This window comes from Furipterus horrens, unplaced genomic scaffold (genome assembly GCF_987537825.1).
Source record: "Furipterus horrens unplaced genomic scaffold, mFurHor1.1.pri manual_scaffold_11, whole genome shotgun sequence".
Classification (NCBI taxonomy): Eukaryota; Metazoa; Chordata; class Mammalia; order Chiroptera; family Furipteridae; genus Furipterus; species Furipterus horrens.
In genome coordinates, this window is record NW_028327181.1 from 82,353,477 (window position 1) to 82,368,423 (window position 14,947).

Sequence of the window (14,947 nt, forward strand, 5' to 3'; positions counted from 1 at the left end):
TGGTCATGAGTTCATTATTACTATCTTTGGTAGGGTTTAGTCTTCATCTGCAAAAGTGGTTCCTTTTCATTACCTCCCTCCCTCCCTCAGGCTGGCTGCAACCTAGCATGCCCAGTTTTAGCCTGGTGTGCGCTTTATGGCATTTATAAATCCCTCCTTCCTGAGGGTTTATAATGACAGTGCTAAAAATCAACCTTGACTGAAGTATGGACATTGCCATTAAATTTGAGAGAGGGCCTGAGAATGTTTTTTCTAGTCCGTTTATTTTGACAAAATTTAACATACTAAGGCTTTTCCACTTTCTGCCATAAACCTAGGTTTATAATACTTTTGAGGTGCTAAGTAACATCACCTGTTTTTCTCCAGGTGGATAAATTAGATGCTTCAGAATCACTGAGAAAAGAAGAACAAGCTACAGAGACGCAACCTATTGTTTATGGTAATCTTTATCTTTTTCACCTCACAGAAATACAGTAGATACATGTTTCATTCTTTAGGGATTCGGCCTCAAAACAGAAGTATAATAATAGCTTCTAAATTGCAAATGGTTCGCAGAGTTAATAAATCTCTCTAGTGTCATTTTCCCCCCCAAAATCAGTCTTAAAGCAAGCATTGACATTATTCACTAAGGTATCTTAAATGCAAAGACAATCTCAAAATACTTAAAAGCATAACCTCAGTTTTTCCTGTTGCCTGGTCACTGATTGATTGCTTATCCATAAAGGACTGAGGAAGACGTATTGGTGAATTCAATTTGCGGAAGTGCCAAGGCTGTCTTTAGTTTGTTTTACATAAAGAGTATATGCTCTCTTTACATTATAACTGGGACAGAAAGCTTGGGTAGAGTTTCCATTTGAGAACTCTCCAGAGAGATAGGATCTTCAAACTCAGTGAATGTTTAAGGCAATTTAGTTTCTTCTTACACGTGCATATCTGAACTACTTCTTTCCATTTCACTAATGGTGAGCAGATTATCTGAATAATGAATTTGAGGTATAGGTCAGAGCACTATAACCAGGTGTTCTTTGGAAAGGGATATGAAATTATGGCCATTATATCTCATCCTGCTAAAGGAAATGATGATATTCAAATCCTTTATGCATCATCTCCTTTATAGTATAAACATAAAAGACTGGCTATTGAGAGGACCAGAGTAGTTTTGATAAAGTTGGAGAAGATTAAGTAGATTGTTAGAGATGGGAGCAAGATATTTCACATATTTGAGATAGGAAATACAGTAGGAACAAAAACAGAGTGGGTGTGCTGATTTGGAAGCACCTACTAACTTTGGTTTGCCTTTAGGCTGTTTATATAGACAGGTCCTTGTCAGCAGTTGACAGTGGGGTTGAAGTTCCAGGACAGATGTCAGTATCAAGGGTTAGAAGTGATTTTTATAAACTGCTAGTTTCCAAAAAGAATGGTCTCACTAAAGACAATTTTGGTGGTGGTTCACAAAAAAGAGACAAGGGGTCACTTGTGTTGGGAGAGATCATGCTCTAGGATTACATTCTAGCGGCAGATTGAGTCCTCGTGTGGGTTGGGACAAGGTGATCCGTGTTTCCTCCCTCCGAATAAGCCAGGTTCTCTCTAGGTCACTTTCTGTATGTGGTCAACAGCTATTCACACTTCCTGAGAATGGTAACAAAGGATTTGAAAGATGCTGTGTACAGTAATGTAGTTCATACCTAATGTGTATTTGAATATGTCTTTTTTTTTTTTTAATCGCTTTCTCTAAATTAGTAGTGGACTGTTTGCTCAAAATGCATTAGGTTCCATTATCATTTAGATGTGTTTACATCAGAAATTTATAACTAAAAGTTATGTTAAAACCATGTTTGTTAAAAAACTGTTCTCCTTTGCTAATTATATTGTCATCATACATGATGTGCAAATACTGTCATGTGGAAATAACATAGTATTTGCAAATAACAGTAAAAGGCTTATTAGCAGATGTCTTGCCTGATCGTGTCAAGCATGCATGTGCATATTGCTGTAGATGATATGAAATAACATAACTACTGTTAGAGTTCTGGCATTTGGCTCTGCACTGTTCGTTGGCTTTTTAGGCAGGACCTTTAGGGTGATGGTCATGCCGAAATTTTAAGTCATAAGTGCCCCCACAAAATTCGGAAGTTGATTATGCTGCTAGAGTAGGGGAGCTTGGCGTTGATGACCCTTCGATACTAACAGTGTTTACCGCCTCCTTGCCCCTGCCCCGCTCCTTTTTGTTTCCCATCTCTAGGTCAGCCCCAGTTGATGCTGACAGCGGGACCCAGTGTTGCAGTCCCTCCCCAGGTGCCTTTTGGCTATGGTTATACTGCGCCACCCTATGGGCAGCCACAGCCTGGCTTTGGGTACAGCATGTGAGACGGAAAGCCGATCCTGTAGTCGCCTATTTTCGTACTGAAACATCGTCTCTGCCCGCTTCTCAGTTTATAACAGAGGAAAACAGGCACATGTTCTTGTAACCTTTATTTCATGAAGGACTACTTTTTGTTTCTAACTATTAACTTGGATCTCCTATGTTAAAAGCTTATTCCACATTCCGCATCATTTAGAATTTATTTTCAAAGGAGATTAGTTTCAATGTTTTATTCACTTGGGCTTTTTTCTTCCCTTTTGTTCTTTGAAAAACTGCTTAATATTCAATCTGTTGTGAAGAACCTGATTTGCACTCTGTAGTGTTTAAAGACAAACTAATATCGAAGCTCTTAAATTTAGTGTATGTAAACAGCTTACAATCTGTATTGTCTAAATGCATTTAAATCTCTTATTCAAAGACACGCTAGACACGCTAAAGCGAAAATATCGGTGTGTGACCGTGCAAGACTGTCATTGCAACAAAGACAACACTAACAGCACCTGCTACACTGGACTGCAGTGCTCTCCAAATTACCTGAAAAATGCATTAGACAACTTGCCTGACTTTCAAACGAGCATAAAAGGCCCTCTGACCCATGCAGGTTTCCTCGTTCCGCATATAGAAAACGCTAGTGTGTTGTTGCTCACCTCATATGTAACAGGTGCCCTTATGTTGTGCTGTGTCCTGTGCTTTTTCCGTGGGACCATTCCATTCGGGAACAAAGAGCACCATGATTCCAACCTGTGTGTATTTACTAACCCTGCCCTGAGGTTTGTGTATGTGGGATATTGTGGTGTTTTAGATCACTGAGTGTACAGAAGAGGGAATTCAAACAAAATATTGCTGTTCTTCAGTTTTGTTTGTGGAATTTAAAATTACTCAAATTTAAAATAAATTACTGGACTGTGGAAATAACATGTGGAATGGCAGTTTTAATTAAATACCTCTCAAACATAAACCAAAAGAACCATGGTTTTGGTAGTTTTATATTGGATCCCAAGGGTGCAGGGAGGTCTGAGAGCAGAAGCGGAATCAGGATGGGGACGTGTGAGCCACTGTTTCACATCATGTGCAGAACTGCTGTAGTGAATAAGGGACATGCAGGAGTGTGAAGGACCAGTCATTGCTGTCGTGGGCTACACGCCACCTGTCGCCATCATGTTAACCAAGTGGCACGTCTAAGTTTTATCTGAGCATTTCACTTAAGTAACAGGTGAGGAATGTTAAATTATATTAACTTGAAAGTATAGAAACATGAAGTTAATGTGCTGTCCTCGCCATGAAATTGTAAGGGTCCCCAGATTATGGGTCGTTTAAGGTGATTGAAACAGTGTTTGAATCCAACTCTTTGCAAATGGCTAAGAATGTTACATGAAAATTCATTTCAGTATTAATCACAGTAGTATTAGAGGGTCCCCTACCTAGACTTGTATTGCCCCAATAAGGTTTTTTTGTTGTTGTTTTTAATTTAAACTTAAGAACCTCTTTTCTTACCCCATCTTTAGTCCCCTCCACACCCATTTTCCTATAGGAAATTAGAGTATTAGCTAGAAAATCCTTTTTTTTGGTTTGTCATACTGACGACATCTTGCTGTTCAGGCCCTGGCTATATTTTTGTTTCTGATGGGTCTGTGCTCTCTTTCTTCATCATTATCGAAATCAAGAGGGAGAATAATAATGGTCCCAGTGAAAAACTCCTTTTCAGAGGCAACATTTCTTCTAGACCTTTCCCGTAGTTTTGAGTAAACCAGTTTTTATCACTGGAGTTATTCTTTTCCTTCCCTTCCCTAATAGAAACAAGTTAAAACACTTCGGTAAAGGTTTCCTTACAGCATACTTAAAAAAAAAAAAATGTTTGTAAGAACAAACAAAAGAAAAGCCTTGTGTTAATCTGGGCCTATGATAATGAGTTGCCACTTAAGCCATCTATATAATGGGCCATAGTAGAAGGAGAAACTGCTGTTGAACTGCTTTGACTTAGGTTCAGATCCTGAGCAAGATGAACTTCTGAGATTGTTCTCTTGTGTGGATAACAGTGTAAGTAGTTTTCAGAATTATTTGCAGGAGTATGTTTAAATCACAAAATGCCTAGATCATGACTGGATAATAATAAGTGTTGTACAGTAAACAGTAGAATGAATTCGTAATAAACTGTATTTTAAGGGATCTTTCCTAACATTATTCTGAATAAGACAGTCTAGAAGGAATTAAAAGTAGTAAACAAGGGTCCTAAGAGTCCTTGGCACTGTAGATGTAACTGAAACAGGAGAGAGGAAGAGGAGACGTTACTGGGACACTTTTCAGAAGGTAAACATTCTTTCAATGATCTTTCCTAATATCCAAATACAGCCTTTGTAGGTAAAAACCTGTGGTGATTGTTGACAGCTATTTCAACATAGACATTCGTGTAATAGCAAGAGACTACCCGGTGATTTCCAAGTAGGGCTGCTTAGCTTTCCTGTAATTAAGTCGTGTGCAGACATTCCCAGTGTAGTGGTTCTATCTATTGATACTTACTGTATTGGTAGCTAAAACTTAAAAAAAAATTATTAACCCATTTAAATGTAACAGTAATAGACTCATTCTGTGTTAACAAAGAATTATGAATTAATCATACGTCTCTTCAAAGTTTGTCTTTAACAGAAGACTGTTGGATTCTCATCTCTTTTTATTTTCAGTCTGTGGCCTGTTTTTGTTGAAGGATATGAAAAATATGGCCTCATATAGATCTGTCATTAGGAAAGAATTTTCATAGCCTTTTCAGATAATTGGGGTTAGTTGAAATGTGGAATCTGAAGCCATAAAAGTGAACTTTTTATACTGTTACATTAAAATCCATTGGTCTGTCTTTACTTTGAATGGGTCTTTCACCCATGCGTGACTTGTACCCTCATGCATTGGTTATGTGGAAAATACTGATTTACTGCGTTACATAGTTCATCTAGATGTTGACATGTTATATATTTTAAAGTCATTTTTGAGAAACACTGATCTTATCAGAAAAATCTTAAGTTTGGGGAACCTTTACAGAGGCAGATACAAGTTTTCCTAAATACTTGTCAATTATTATCTATGAGGCAGTTACAGCCAAACACTCAGATCTGGATAACTCCTTTGTGGGTTGTCCTTGCCAGTAAAAGTTGCCATGACAACGGCAGCTAGTTCATCTCGCCACTCAGTCTCACAGGTCCTTTTCTTATACTTTGTTGTGCACCAGAAGTGTTTAATGCTATAGTCAAGGGTCAGATTTAACAATATTGTTATTGCTTCCTCAAGGACATTAAATGAAACGTTTTCTCTTACTGTGGGCGGAGGGCAGTGAAACCACTTTGTACAGGTAGGTGCCCTGCCTCAATCTGTGAAGCACACCGGCAGTTTTACCCATCGTTTGTTCTGTGTCAGCGTGATGAAAAAGAAAAACAATGTCTCAATGTTACAAGAATAGTTTTGACCTCCTGAGTCTTAGAGAACTCAAGATTATGAATCCTATAAAGTAATTCTAAGTGCAGGTGAACTGGAAACAAGATGTACTGCCAGAATCACGAGAATCTGTGGACTGTTCATCCTAGTGGATATGCCACAACTCATTACAGTTATTTGAATCAGCCACAGCAGGCCGTTCTATGGGGAATGCACTGTCCTTTGAACATGGAACCATCAGTCTCTGAGGCAGGCCTCAGAAATTACCTGAGCCAGAACCCTGCATTTAGCATTGAGTTCTCATCAATTCCGTTGCAGGCTGTTGCATCACTTTTGAATCCAGTAGCATAAACACTCTTTAGAAACAGTTGCTACTATGGCATCATTCACAGTTACAATTTCTCCTGTGCTCTCATGTACCAGTGTGAATGGTATAAAACTGAGCAAACATTAGAACCTTTAAGACTGGCTGCAGTAGTCTTTAGAGTTCTGCTTGCAGACTCCACTGACCTCAGACCTTAGGTGTGCTGTCATGCTGCTTATGGTGAAGTTAACCGCTAACCAAGGCTAACCATGGAGAGCTGGAGCCATTCAACATGTGCCTGTTACCAAATACTCCCCGGCATCATCATAGTTTTTAGGGATATACTGTGAGGATCCCCCTAAAAGGCTTTCAGGAGTGGTTCTCTGCAAGGATGGGAGCTATATAGCTTTGGGAGCTGGGAACCTTCTTTATATTCTGGGCAGCTGGTAACACAGTAATTATTGGAATTATGTCATGCTAAGTGTAGAAAGATCAAAAGGGAAACAAAGTGGCCCATAAGTAATTGAATTATCTAAGTTCCTGAAGTTCTAGGTAAAGAGTGGGATGTTGAGATGACACTACTTCCACTTTACAATGACCATAAATTCTTACATGTGCCTATTACCACCTTCCAGGTCCATACAAGTCACTTCACAAGTTTCAAGGCCTTCCCTGTGAGGAAAGAGGGAAAGCAAAGCAAATTTTTAGACTGATGTAGAACCACTGCTGAGAACCTTTGGCCACTATGAGTCAGGGAAATGAACATGAAACACTGCGCAAGTGGGTTATGTCAATGCTGTTAAACCTCAACTTATAAGACAAGTTAAAAACCCAGTGGGTTAGATTCTAAACCCTTTGCGGGTGGCTATACCATCTATTTATAAAGTAGCCTCTGAGTCGCCCAAAATGTTACGGTAGTAAAAACAAACTGCAGTTGCACCCAGTGGGACTACCCTTGCACCACAGGTCTTCTCCAAGGGTGACAGCAGCACAGTCTCAGGGAAGAAGAGCTATTAACACGCAGAGGGACCTAACAATTCATAGGAAATGCTGTCCCTCCCTTGTAACCCATTTTTGTCGTGACCTGTTTCTCTCTTATTCTTTTGTTTCAGGAGTTAAACCACCAGGACAATTTAACCCAATGTTTTGTTTTTTAGCCCAAGATAACTGTGTAACTGTGCCGAGTACATGACAGAAGAACATGAACAGATTTTCACCTCAAGAATACTTAAATTGGGGGAAGAAGTTCAGCTTTTATTGTTAGAATTTGAGTTTCAAACACTTGTGGTAGGGGGACAGTCATCATACAAAATTCTACCTAGTAAAGTTTTAGGTGACCAGTGACTTTGTCAATTAGGTCTGCTGGTCCTGGGCCAATTCCTAGGACAGTTTGAGAGCCCGGTGCAATCTGAGTACGTCCCGCATCTTGGATTAGACTTACAGTCAGTCACAGCATCTTCGCGTGGGTCAACAAGGCAATCAGAGTTTCTTCATCCGGGGCTTTGACCACCACTTTGGGCTGGCCACAGTACTCCCACTGTTTGAGCAATTCGGGGTTTCTTCTTTGAATTTGCTTGTAGGCAGAAACGGCAGCATGAGAACACTGGGCAGCCACTTTCCCTTTTCCCATCTTTAAGTCATTTCGAACCACAAGAATCATTGTGTACTCCCCACTGTCTCCTAAGACGCTTGCTTCAGCTTCAGTCTCTGTGTGCGTCTCATTCACTGAGCTTTTGGGGACTGTCCCAAAGCGCACTCGGAGGCCCCAGCCCAGGCACATGCCACATGCTACTCCGGCAGCCAAGCTGAGTGCACCAGGATGAGCCAAATATTCCATAACCAAGGATTTGGAGAGCATCTTAAAGAAAAGGAAAACTGTTATCATCATGTAGCTGTGGAAAGTTAGAGGCTTATCAGATGAAACACCTTGATAGTATATAAGCAACAATAGTTAAAACTGAGGCCCTGGCCAGTGTGGCTCAGTTGGTTGGGCGTTGTCCGCAAAGCAAAAGGTGGCCAGTTTGATTCCCAGTCAGGGAACATGCCTGGGTTGCAGGGTTTGGTCCTCAGTTGGGACATAGGCAAGAGGCAACCGATCCGTGTTTCTCTCTAGCATTGATGTTTCTCTCTTTCTCCCTTCCCCTCTCTCTAGAATCAATAAAAGAAAAAACTATATGAGGTCATCTAGAAAAAAGGCAATATATTTTGGATCTTACGAGTGTACCACTTTTTCTCTAGAAAAAATTCAAGAGCACAGAAGAAACAGTTTAGTCATTTTGAATCTCAATGTGAGGACTATTTCTCTGTTCTTGGATACAACACAGCTCTGTTCCTCAGTCTTCTCTAACTTGTGGAGCAAGGAAATGCTGTTTCACCAAGATGGGCAAAGGATCTAAAGAGACCAAGAACTCCACCCTTCTTCTGGAATACAGTGCTTATTTAATTGTGTCTTTATAATGAGTGGTTCTCTTGGGGATGGTGCCGGCTTTGTAGAGAAGTCCCTGGTTGTCTACATAATGGACCTGGAGTGAGATGCCTTGCTGACATTAGACCTGAGCATGGAATGATATAAGCCTTACAAGTGAAAATTTGTCCCATTGGGCATTACTGTAGGTGCAAAACTTTTAAAAAATTTATTGAGATTTTATTTATTTTTAGAAAGGGGGGGGGGAGGGAGAGAAACATAGATGTGTGAGAAACAATCAGTTGCCTCTCACATGTACCCAATGGGACCTGACCCGCAAACCCAGGCATGTGCCCTGACCGGGAATGGAACCAGTGACCTTTCAGCTCGCAGGCCAGCACTCAATCCACTGAGCCACACCAGCCAGGGTGGTGCAACTTAATATGTGAGACTAGAGCCCAATTTCATTTTACATACAAACACAAAGTATTTTTTGGATAGTTTTAATATACACTGAATTTACCATAAGTGTATAATATAAAATAAAGGAAGATCATCCTTTAGAAATTCTTGTTACCCCAGCAAAGCTGTTCATGGTATTTGAGTCACCAATAAAATGTACTCTACATTTAAGTCTGTTGGATTCATGATTCTGTGATACAAGTCCTGGAAATAACATGCTGTATATTATTATAAAGTTTTTATTCTCATGTTAAAATTAGGACATTAATGTTTTAAAAAATCATGTTAGATTACACAGTAATATCAACTATTTTAATATGAAGACAGTATAGGGGAAGGGATGTTAAACTTTATGAGATATAATTCACATATAAAATTGACACTTCTAATGTGTACAGTTCAGAGGTTTTTAATACGTCCACAAGGTTGTGCAACAACCACCACCACTATCTAATTCTAGAACGTTATCCTCGCCCCCCCAAAGAAACCTCTGTACTCATTAGCAGTTGCTTCCCACGTCCCCCGCCCCCAGCCTCTGGCAACCAGTAATCTGCTTTATCTTTATTAATTTGCCTATTCTGGACATTCATGTAAGTTAAACCATACAATATGTGGCCTTTTGTTTCAGGCTTCTGTCATTTAGTACGTTTTCAAGGTTCATTCATTTTGTAGCATGTATCACTGTTCATTCCTTTTTATTGATGAATAATACTCCGTGGTATGAATATACACAATTTATTTATCCATTAGTTAATGGACATTTGGGATTTTCCCACCTTTTGGCTATGAGTACAAGTTTTCTGTGGATATATATTCTCATTTCTCTTGGTTGCATATCTAGGCGTTGAATTGCTGGGTCACGTGACAACTCTGACTTTGAGGAACTGCCAAACTATTCTAAAGTATCTGAACCATTTTTCACTCATTACAGATGATTCATTATAAAAAAGTATATGTTGGGTTTGATAATGTTGAGAACCACTGCTCTGGTGCCCTATGACTCATCTCTAGTTTAGAAACAAAACAATGCCTTTGCAAACAGATCTTCAAAGCCTTATCTCCAGATCTCAAAGGATTGGGAGAGTTAAAAATGAGGTAAGCCAGGCCTATAAACCTTAATATTTGTTAGAAAACAATAGATTACACTCTATCTGAAGGAAAAGAAAGATGTCTATAAACTCATATCCAAATTATAAAAGTATAATTTAACACATATTGCTGAGTTATATCCTGATTTTTAAAGGCTGCATCTAAATCAAAGGTGCAGCTAGTCAATTTAAAAGTGATCCCAAATGCAAACCTTGCCCTTCCCAGAAAATGCTAATTTTCCTGAAATTGCTATTTAACATTATAAAACCTGTAACTATTTTCACTTCCTGGGATTAAAGTGTCCTTTAATATTTGGACACTTTTTGAAGTACCTGTGCATTTTATAGTAGTTCACTCATTCCTTTCTCTAGTTGTAATCCTTTCTGGAGCTACCTTTTTAAATGCCCAGCTTTTACAGATACAGAAGCAGGAAGACCAGGACAATGTGGTCAGGAACTAATGTGGGGTAGTTGCGGGGGCCGAAGCTAGTTTGGGGTGGGATCGAGAAATAGAAAAAAAGTGAAAAAGCGGGTGCGTGGGGGAGCAACAGATAGAAGGGCGCATGGAGAAAAGGAAAGATGCATATATTTAAAGGTTAAGCATATTTAAATGTCAATGAATAGAGCCAGAGGAAAGGTAAGTAAGTAGATGCTCAGGATAGAGAAATTAATACAAAGTAGCAGAAGAGAGAGGACCTAACTTTATTGATTTTTGAGAGGGAGGGAAGGGAGAGAAAGAGAAACATGATTTATTATTCCCTTATTTATGCATTCATGGGTTGACTCTTTGTATGCGCCCTGACCAAGATACTACCCAGTCAGGGGTCAATGTGACAGTTTCAGATGCAAGTAGGTCTGGATTTGGAGGCAGAAAGTTGTTCCCAGGAAGGAGGGAGGTGTACAAACAGAAGTCAAGCTGGAGCTGAGAAGAGGAAGATTGAAATAAAAGTTGCACCAAACCCCAACAGGATTGCAAAGAAATGTAAAAGCAAGGTTAAGATTAATAATATTGTTTTATAATGGTATCACACTGACCAGTTGTGTTAAAATTAATACTCTGCACTAAAAGGTGTTTCAGCATGTCTCCTTTCCTGTATATCTACTATAAACATACCGAGAAACCCAGTGCTTGAAACTAAGGTAAAAAGAACTACTCGTAGTCTCAGTTAATCTTGGACAATGACGGTTTCACAGCAAATCCTGTCCCAGGAAACCCTCCTCCTGGTGCCTTCTAGTTCCTCTGCCACACTTGACCCCTTTCACCAATACTCTTGACCCAATTACCTCCTGAACATGCTCCACCCGTTAACCCCACCGCACTGGCTACTGCCCCTTGGCATTTTCCAACCTAAAAAGAAAATCTTTCTTTCCTCTTGGACCTGAAACCCATGCCTCACTTTTCCTCTTCCACTGACCTCTAACTTCTTCAATTACTTGCCTCCCTTCTCCACTCAACTGAAATTGCTAAGGAATCAGACACTTGCAAACAGCCAAAGGCAGTCGCCTCCTTTCAAGCCTCATCCTGAGTTTTCTGCACTGCTCACTGATAACTATTTCTTTCAACTTTCGTCCCCTGAATGCTTTAACCCCATTATCACCCACCCCATTATCCTACCTTTCTGAGCGCTTTTCTCCAGTTTCCTCCTCTGCCTCTGTCTTCCCCTGCTGTATGTATTGCATTATCTAAGGTTACACATCTGGCTCTCTTTTCAGTCTCTACCTACATTGTCCAATATAGTGGCCATTAGCCAAATGTAGTTATTTAAATTTAATTAAAATGAAATAAAAATTCAGTTCTTCAGTTGCACTTAGTCCCATTTCAAGTGCTCAATAGCTCAACGACTTAAAAGTGGCTAATGGTCGCTCTATCAGACAAAAATATAGAACATTTCCATGACCACAGAAAGTTCTATTGGACAGTGCTGGCTTAAATACTCTCTTCCCATTCGATCAATGGTTCCTGAGGGCCTCTTGTGCACCAGGCCCTGTTCTGGACTCTGGAGCTGGAGCACTGAACAAAACAAATCCCACTCTTCATGGAACTGACATCCTAGTACAAGGAGGCAGACAATAAAGAGTTTGTCAGATGAACAGTCTCACTTCTTCCCAAATCATCACATCTGAGGATTCCTAATGCCTCTCTCTGGGGCTCCAGACTTCAAACCAGCTTCTGCTAGATTTCATCACTTAGAGAGATGTCTATGAAGTACTCTAAACCGGGTCCTAAATGGAACTCAGTTTTGTCCCTTTCCTCTCAGACTTCCTTTTTATGTATCATTGATTCCTGAGTAACCTTACACTTTTCCTGTTTTTGTCACCAAACTTGTTGAATTTATCTGTCTTAAACCATCTCCTTATCTCTGCTAGCAGTGCCCTAATTAACTTCACTGCCTCTAATCTTTCCACATTTGCTTCGCTAAGGCGCTCTACTCATTCCAGTCCATCTGCCATTATCATTATACTTCTATAACACAAATCTGATTCTCTCATTTCCCTGCTCAGAAATCACTGGATAAATGCCTAAAGAATAAAACATAAATCCCTTTGCACGAATTTACACAATCTGGTTACAATCTACTTCATCCTAGTCTACTCTCCTGCTACATACTGTGCCGTCCAGCCACAACAAATTAGTAGGTCCTTTCAAGCAGCCATCCTTCCCCGCAATTATTATTTTTATTTTCCTCCACTTAAACACACAACCACAAACAAGAACATCCTCTTCGCCGGCTCAGGCATAGTTCAAATGGCTGATTCTGAAATCTTGACCATCCCTGGCCTTAATTACTTATTCTTCAGAGCTGCCGTGGCACTTACACATAATCACTCTGGGTCAGAGTCTCAGGGTTTAGTACAGTGCCTGGCGTGCGGTAGTGAAGAATTTACTACTTCTCTAGGCATGACCTCGGGCAACAACTTGACACGCTGCGGGTATTCACAGTACTCGGCAGAGTGTGAGGCCTGCTCGGTGTTTTTTCACAATCGGGGCGAGCACATCGATGCTGCCTGAGCGGAGGCTTTGTCTGGGGACTGAAAACGCTGGGTCCTTGCACTCCCCAGCATCTCGGTCCCTTGTTCGAAAGGACGACTGGCAGAACAAGCAGTGGCCCCAGCGACCAGTGTGCGGAAGGCAATTTACAAAGACGAAGGGGTGGCAATGGGGGGTTTCGGAAAGAGGTGGGAAGAAACATTCCAAGTGCAGAGAGAATGGAGAACGACACCCTTCTCCGTCGCCCTGTGAGGGGCACTGGGCCTACTTACCTACAGCACCTCTCCCCACCGCACTCGCGTCTTTAGGGTCTTCACTTTCGAGGAGCGACCACGCTTCCAACGCGCTGGCTACCGCTTCCGTGGTCCCTTGACAAGTTCCGGATAAGGACTTACTAAGAGATCAGTCATTCTTCCTCTCGCCCCACCCACAGGTCCCTAGGCGAAATCCGGCGACCATCAGCGGAGGTTGCCGAAAAGAGGCGGGAACGTTTCTCTTTAGGAGGCAGGCTCCCGGGGGAACGCGGGCCGGAAGTGACGTAACGAGTTCCGGCTGGCTGGAGCCCAGAGGCGGGTGTGAGAGGCGGTCAGGTGCCGCCGCCAGGATCCGGAGATCCGGAGAAGCCGGAGTCACAGCGGGTAGGTAAACGAGCGCGGGGGATTGCGGGCAGAAACCTGACACTGTCCTCTGAGCTTGGCTTCTTCTTGAGCTCGCCTGCTTAGACCGTGCAGATCTGGGGCACCACGATTTCGACTTCAAGCAGTGTTTTCGGGTGCTGCTGACTCTGGACGTCTCCGTCGGGCGGTAGCCAGGTTATTTGGGACACCTCGCCATGGTTGGCCACCAGGTTACTGAACACGTACACTAGACTCCCGACCTTTTGCTGTGAGCGCCACGCATATGGAACCTGTTCTGAGCTTCTGTGGAGTGCCTGTCTCCTCTTCCCTCCCGGGCGTCTAGGACTTGAGGGTAAATGGAGATCTCCCCTGCTGATGACCTAGCTGTTTCTCAGGAGCTGTCAGTTTGGGTTCTTGGCCTACCCAAGCAGTAGCGCGTGACGCTGAACACACCCGCTTCTGAACACAATTTAGATGTGTAGGTTCCTTCTAAAGCGTTGGTGTTAAAGGGAATGGGGCCTTCGCTGCGAGGATCGCTCGCAGAGGACCTTCACACATCGCCCACTACTTTCATGAAAAGTGGGGTCCTCTACCTTTTCCAAATCCCTTACCCCTCTGACCCCTGTATATTATCACAGTGGAGGTCGGCTTAATCTCTAAAATTCCAAGAAGCCATTTGTGGTCCTGTGTCACACTGCTAAGATAACTTATGACCTCTAGTAGGGTTTACCCTATTATCTTTTGTTTTCCTGCAAATTCATTGGGAAATCAAATGGTGTATAGGCTCTGGCACTGTTTATACCCATTTGGGCAACATAGATCCTTTAATCCTAACTTTAATCTACTGTACTTCAGTTCTCCTTTGGGGCTTGTCAGAAATTTTGCAGACAGAGTGCACTGATCTTTTGGAGAAGCTTGTACAAGTGTTTTTTAGTGTTGTAATGATAATTTAATGTTCTGACTGCTGTCTATTGTATCTTAGTTCTGATTTTGGTTGTATATTAACAGAAATGATGGTAGAGAAACTGTTATTTACTGTGCAACATTTTGTGCGTTCTAGATTGTTTTTATTGACCTTTGGAAGACGGGTGCTGGTATCCAGACAAATGTAGGTGTGAAATGACTCCACACTGGAAATCTTTTATGTCTTATTTGTTTTAAAACATGGGAACATTTTCTTTGAGGATATATCCTATCTGATTAATATGCTATTAATATCCTATTTGATACGTTAGTTTCTGTGGCACTCATTCCAGAAGAACCAAGTTTCTGAAGTCCTTAATAAATGCCTTTTAACAGTT

The 14,947-nt window shown here is 41.2% G+C and overlaps 1 long non-coding RNA gene and 1 pseudogene across 1 annotated transcript; one reads left to right on the top strand and one right to left on the bottom strand.

Moving 5' to 3' along the window:
- Positions 1–400: 400 nt before the first annotated feature.
- On the top strand, positions 401–3,277 carry LOC149998614 (uncharacterized). The gene is made up of 2 exons (XR_016514141.1): positions 401–439; positions 2,243–3,277. It is a non-coding gene; the product is annotated as an uncharacterized LOC149998614 (long non-coding RNA).
- A 4,042-nt stretch (positions 3,278–7,319) lies between these two features.
- LOC149998615 (peptidyl-tRNA hydrolase 2, mitochondrial-like) lies at positions 7,320–13,545 on the bottom strand (annotated as a pseudogene).
- Between the last annotated feature and the right edge of the window lie 1,402 nt (positions 13,546–14,947).